Here is a 6,348-nt window from a genome sequence, read left to right as displayed (position 1 = left end):
ACGGTACGTTTTACAAGCCGAAAAAAAATTGTTTCTACAAAAAAAAAAAGAAAGAAAGAAACTGTCCTTTTTATACATGCTATTATACAAGCATGTATTATTATTTAGTTGGCAGTTGGATATTCTAACATCCACATATAACGTGTGCATGCTCTTAATAGAGCCAGAATCCTAACAAGGACAAGAAGTAATATGGACGAAAAATCTATTTAACGAAAAAAAATAAAAATTTAGTTAAACAAGTGACATGGGTTATCCATAACAAACCATAGTATGGTGTAACTATAGGAGGTGTGGTAGGTTCGATTCCTTAACTCTTCAACTAATTGTATGGTACTATGGTGTAACCAATAGTGGTTTTTATTGTTAGCATTATGTAACACAGTTGGTTTCTAATAGCGCCCCATAAATGCCGCATCATTTGGAAGTGGCGTTAAACACCGAAACGTGCAATGCACGAAGAGCGTGAAGGGGCTTGGGCGTCAGGGGTTTAACCGGCGTAAGGGCTTGGGTGTGTCGCCAGACTCTTTTCTAAGCAATCAAACCAATTCTTTGTTTAAATATTACGTGTTTTTGTGAGAATACTTAGGCTCTTCATTATGGTGGGGCTTTAAAACACCTTCACGTCATCGCCACGTAAAAAACGAAACATCGAAGCCCTTTTCTACAACGTCTCGTTGTGGTTGAAAGCGCCTTTAACGCCCCATTATATATACACACACATATATATGTGTGTGTGTGTGTTGTGTATGAGAGGAAAAGGGCCCACTTTTCCCCACATAGCGCCGGTCTTCATGAGCCCCCCTGGACGCCCCTTTCTTAGCGCCCCTCGACGGAGTTCAAGCCCAAAGACACCCCTTGAGCGCCCCAAAGCCCCCATAACGAAAGTTCTTAGTGAGAGACTCATGCTTACATGACAGTTACTTTTTTACGCTTTAGTTAAAGCACTAGACATAATATTATATTGCAGGTGTAATTTTTTATTTATTTTTTGAATAGTGTTTGGATCCACCCCATTACCTGAGTGAGACTTCCTGATATGTGATTTCAACTGTCTACACTGATTTTGACGTTTCAAACTTGAGTCACCCAAAAACACCATTAATGAGGAAACTCATCACTGTAAAAAAACCCCTTTGAGTCACGAGGTTCGAACATGAAAATGAAACCTCGAGTATCCCAAGCCTTAACCATCACCCGATGCCATTAAGCAAGAATGTCAATTGCTATTACAGGTGTATTAATTGAAACGAATATAATTAAAGAAAATTCTAGTACCAAAATACCAAATATTAAGTTGAAAAGTTATGATTTGCATTCTTTTCTTTTAATTGGACACATAAGCATGCTATTTAATAATAAGAATAATATATAGTGATAGTGTTCCGCTTTTCTTCTTTTACGTGTGAAACAAAATAGATAGTAGAAAACGACCGAGCTCAACTGACTATACCCGTAATTTAATGCTTGTTTTATGTGTCGATAGTGAAGAAAACCTAATCTCTCCTTGCTGCCTATGATTAATAAATCCAAAAAATTAAAACAAGACTGATATATCGGTGTCAGGTTTTGATGGAAATATGTTATTTGTTATGAATTTGAGACTCGGTGTCAGTTTGAGAGTCCAAATCCTATTGTGGACATATGAGTAGAATGCAGATTAAGGAGTTGGATTAAAGAAGGTGCATGAGTTTGCCAGTAAAATATGTTTTTATTAACGCAAGTTAAATGTTTCTTTATAAGTGGTTTTTGTCATGTTTGGTGACGCAAAGAGAAACCATAATGATAAACAGAAAAATATTTTAAATTTTTTGATTAAAAACTGAATAATTAAGCAATACAAGTGATATCATTTTATAAGAATTTAAATTCGACAGGTCTGCTAAATTTTCCAAATTAGATACAGTGAAATAAAAACTTGAAATTAACAACCTGAATAAACATGAAAAGTAAGTTAATTAGTGATTTACGTGTATCGAGCCTAGAAACGAAAGTCCAAAATAATCTGATGTAACAATAGACATGACTAAGTTAACGTTTGAGACTTGATGCATCAGATAGTTTTAAAAGAATGAAATTCCTTCCACATTATAATAAAAAAATAATATAAATAAAATAAAATAATAATAAGTTTTTTTTTTTTTTTTTTACCTTTTTGCACCACATGCTCAAAATCTATCTAAATCCGACAAAACCCAACACGGCTACACCACATTTCACACGGCTCCAGCAATGCAATCCAAGCCCATAACCACTTAACCACCTTCTATAAATACCCACACCCAATCAACATATCTTACACATAACATTAATATCACTTGACTCCAACAATATGGACTCCAAGCTAGCCACATCACTCCTCATCCTAGCCATGTTCCACCTAGCCACAACCGCTACCTCGACCACGGTCAAACCCACCTCGAGCTTCATCAAGTCATCTTGCGCCTCGGTCACTTACCCGGCCTTATGCGAACAATCACTTTCCCCATTCGCCAATTCCATCCAATCCAGTCCGGCCCAATTGGCCCGGACTGCATTGGCTGTAAGCCTAAAACGGTCTCAGTCGACCCAGGCTTACCTAAACAAGTTAAAAAAATTAAACGGGTTAAAACCCCGCGAACGGTCCGCTATAGGAGATTGCCTAGAGGAAGTTGGTGATAGTTTGGACCGGGTCAGTAAGTCCATCAAGGAGTTAAAAAATTGTGACAAGGTCAAGGGTCAAGAGTTCATTTTTCATATGAGTAATGTTCAAACATGGGTCAGTTCGGCTCTAACGGACGAGAACACTTGTATGGACGGGTTCGGGGGCCGGGCCATGGAGGGCCGGGTCAAGTCGTCGGTTCGGGCTCAAATCACTAGTGTGGCCCATGTTACAAGTAATGCTCTAGCACTTGTTAACAACTTTGCTGAAAAGCATTAGTTGTGACTGGTGGGCCCTGGTGTGCTACTTCCACCAATGAACTTTTTTTGTGATATAAAATATATATTAGTAGCCTTGTTAAGTGTTAGCCCGTTTCAGTTACTCGGATCGGGTTTGGATTAATATCTACGGATATGAAAGATGTATAAATAGTTAAATACTTGTTTTATGTTTTTCTTTTGTTTAGTATAATGATGAGTTGTAAAATAATTAAGTCTCCATTTTGTCTAGTTTTATTTGACCACAAATTATCAAGGATTGCTTTATATCTGAAAGATTATTTAAATAAATTTTGGATTAATTATGCTTAATGATTCCGAATGTCGCATAGCTTTGTCTTTTAAGTATTTTAAATTAATTTAATATTTTTCTAGTGTTATGAAAAAGAAAGTAGGGTTAAAATATCGAAAATGTCGGTAAATATAAAATGAATTTAAAAATCAACCTCACATGGGGAAAAGGAAAGGTACAACCGCATTTGGCTAGTTATAAATTCGGTGTAATTTTATTATATTTTTTATATTTTGAATGAATATTTTTAAAAATATGTATACTTGACTAACATGCTACATATAAACATTTACAAATAAAGTGTGAACTTAAATATGGCCTGGATAACAATGAGCATGAGGTATGTTAGAAAAAATTGCTAGTAGATAGTCAGGCAGTGGACTGAGAACTAGCGATTAAGAATTAATCGGATTGGGTATATTTTTCAGTTTCATATATACATGTACACATTTTTACATGTAATTTTCAGTTTTATACGTACACAAACATATTTTGGCCGGGAATTGGCTGGAATCTCGCCGGGAACCGCTGATTTTGGTCGGAGTCTCATCGGGAACCGCTGGTTTTGGTTAGAATCTCGCGGGAAACCGCCGATTTTATCCAGAGTTGACAGTTGATCGATTAATTAGCTGACCAACCCAAAATTAATCAGTGAAGTAGGGACTAGCGATTAATCGATGCAAGTCGGGATTTTTACAGCACTGGGTACAATAATTTTGATTCCAAGGGTGAAAGGAGTGTTCTCGAGGAGGTCTCAAGATGATCTGGATGGGATGGACACTCTATTTACCCTAAAATACATTAATTTAAAGAACATGAGATGATTAATTTTTTATTTTAAAAGCAGTAATATTATAACTTCTATAGTAAATGATAACGTGTAACAAACAAATAAAAATAGTAAAAAAAAGCAGTCGAGTTTGAAAAACTGAAAGGTAACGACTTATTTATTTAATGAGTAAAAAAGAAGGGGAGCAAGAAAGCATAATTTGCTGGCATGGTAAATATAGTGGGACCTTCATACACGTGACTTATATGGGCCCTACCCATGTGGTATGCATAATTGATGTCGTTTTGTGAAAATATCAAAATCTAAGTACCTAACTTTTTGAAAATTATTATGTTATTTTTTTCAACATATTTGATTTAGAAAATAGAATCTTCGAGACACATAGCATAACGACTCGTTAGTTAATATGAATACTATAGTATAAATATATATAAAATAAAAGATATATAAAAGGTAATTCTAGCATTCATTTTTTCTTTTATGGAAATAACAAAAAGAGCAAACCACAGTCAACATTCTCATGATAGTTCTCTCTTTTTTTTTTTTTTTTTTTTTTGGTGCTTTAAATCTTAAACACGCAATACTAAATCAGGCCTCTCATGCCTTTGATAACTAGTAAGAACAGGAAAGTAATTCATGCCATCATTCTCATTGTGTGATGGATCATTTGGCAAGCTCGGAATGAAGCGGGCTTCTCATGTGAGCTGAGGGGAAAATACTTTATTTCTACTTCCTTATCAATGACTCGTTTTCGTGGATAACACATGGAGATGCTAAAACACTTTCTAGCTTTTCCTAGCTCGTTAAATATAAGTCACTAAAAAAAAAAGCAACCTAATCATTAACCACGTCTTTTAAGAAGACAAACCTCGGATAATGGAATTAATAGGGAGTCTTGTCGAACATTGAAACCCGGACACATAACGTAGTTGAAACAAAGATGAAAATGTTAACGTACATGACACCTTTATCAATTAGTCACTCCACCTCACTTGTTGATATAAGCGGTAAGCCAATGGGATCATCATGAAATAAACACATAAGGGGAGTGGCGAAAAGCCGTGTGCATTGTTGGACAACTTTTCTTAATCAATGAGCCACCCCAAATAAGATGCATAAGTAGCCAGTATACTCAAACAATTCAACACAGTTTGAGTAGACGTGGCTTTTAAACATTTGTAGTCATGCAAAGAATTAAAGACTTTCAAGCTATCAAGATATCAAGACACTAGAGATGTCGCTATTTTACAAGGTGTAAGATGGTATATTCACATAACTCCAACAAATTAAGATTGACTGCACATAATTGTAGTCAAAACAGTTTTAAGAATTATATTGAATAGTACAAACGGCATACACAATAAGGGGTCTTTGAGGGTTGGTGTTTTTACACGTTATCAATTTTTAATTATCGTGGACAAGATTCTTTAGACTCATTTTTTAAATAAGTTTTTAGGTAAAAACTAGAAAAAATAAGATGGAGGTGGGCCCTTTTGTATGTGTCGGGGTCAGGTGAGGTGTTTTTAAAGAATAATGTTTTTATAATCGGGAATGATTGCATATTTTTTAGTGTTTTTTACTCCATGGTGGATCATTTTGATATGGGCCATCGGGAAAAGGATCCAAAGCCCAATTTGTTTTTAGCACTTAAAACTTGAAAGCCGGAAAATAAACACTTGTCCGAAATCCCAATTATTTTCTCACACTTATTATTTACCTTCTCCTAACAAACCTGTAGTTAGAGATAAGCTTGGTATCGGTATCAAAATTAATGATACTGTAAATCGCTAAAAATATAACCGGTACAGAGGGAAAATCGGTAAAATACCGATACTGTACTGAACCGTACTGATCCTGAAACCTCAAAAGATGGGTATCGAATTGGTATTGAAGGTTCCAAGTACCATTTGCTCATCTCTACATGTAATAAAGCAAATTCATATTTTCTTCTTAAAGTTACTTTTCTGCTAGATACATTGCCCTTAAAAACAGAAGTGAAATTAGAAATGCCGTTGATCACATTTTCAAATACGGATCATTATCGACCCGGGATCATTTATACTTTATGTTATTAAAACAAAATTTTGCTTAGATAATTATCAAATATGAACCCAAAATTTTAAAATTCGTTAAATAACAAAAACAACTCAATAACAGTGGGAAGCCTTGGGTTCAAGCCCCACATACGATAAGGAGTAAAGAAATTTTCTGTGTTCATAAAAAAACAACAAAGATCATAGAGATAATTAAAACTCGAATCCTAGGTTGGTATGCTTCCTCTTCCTTTTTATATCATTTGGGTCGTTAACTCTTCCTTTACACTTTGGCTTATTACATATTCTACACT

General features: G+C 35.1%; 1 pseudogene; it reads left to right on the top strand.

Moving 5' to 3' along the window:
* The first annotated feature begins 2,307 nt into the window (after nucleotides 1-2,307).
* Nucleotides 2,308-2,968, top strand: LOC143567695 (21 kDa protein pseudogene; annotated as a pseudogene).
* Nucleotides 2,969-6,348: the final 3,380 nt, after the last annotated feature.

Source organism: Bidens hawaiensis, unplaced genomic scaffold (genome assembly GCF_021521415.1).
Source record: "Bidens hawaiensis isolate Kalapana, Puna unplaced genomic scaffold, B.hawaiensis_p1.1 tig00023609_1, whole genome shotgun sequence".
Lineage (NCBI taxonomy): Eukaryota > Viridiplantae > Streptophyta > Magnoliopsida > Asterales > Asteraceae > Bidens > Bidens hawaiensis.
This window is presented reverse-complemented; position numbering and strand designations above follow the sequence as displayed.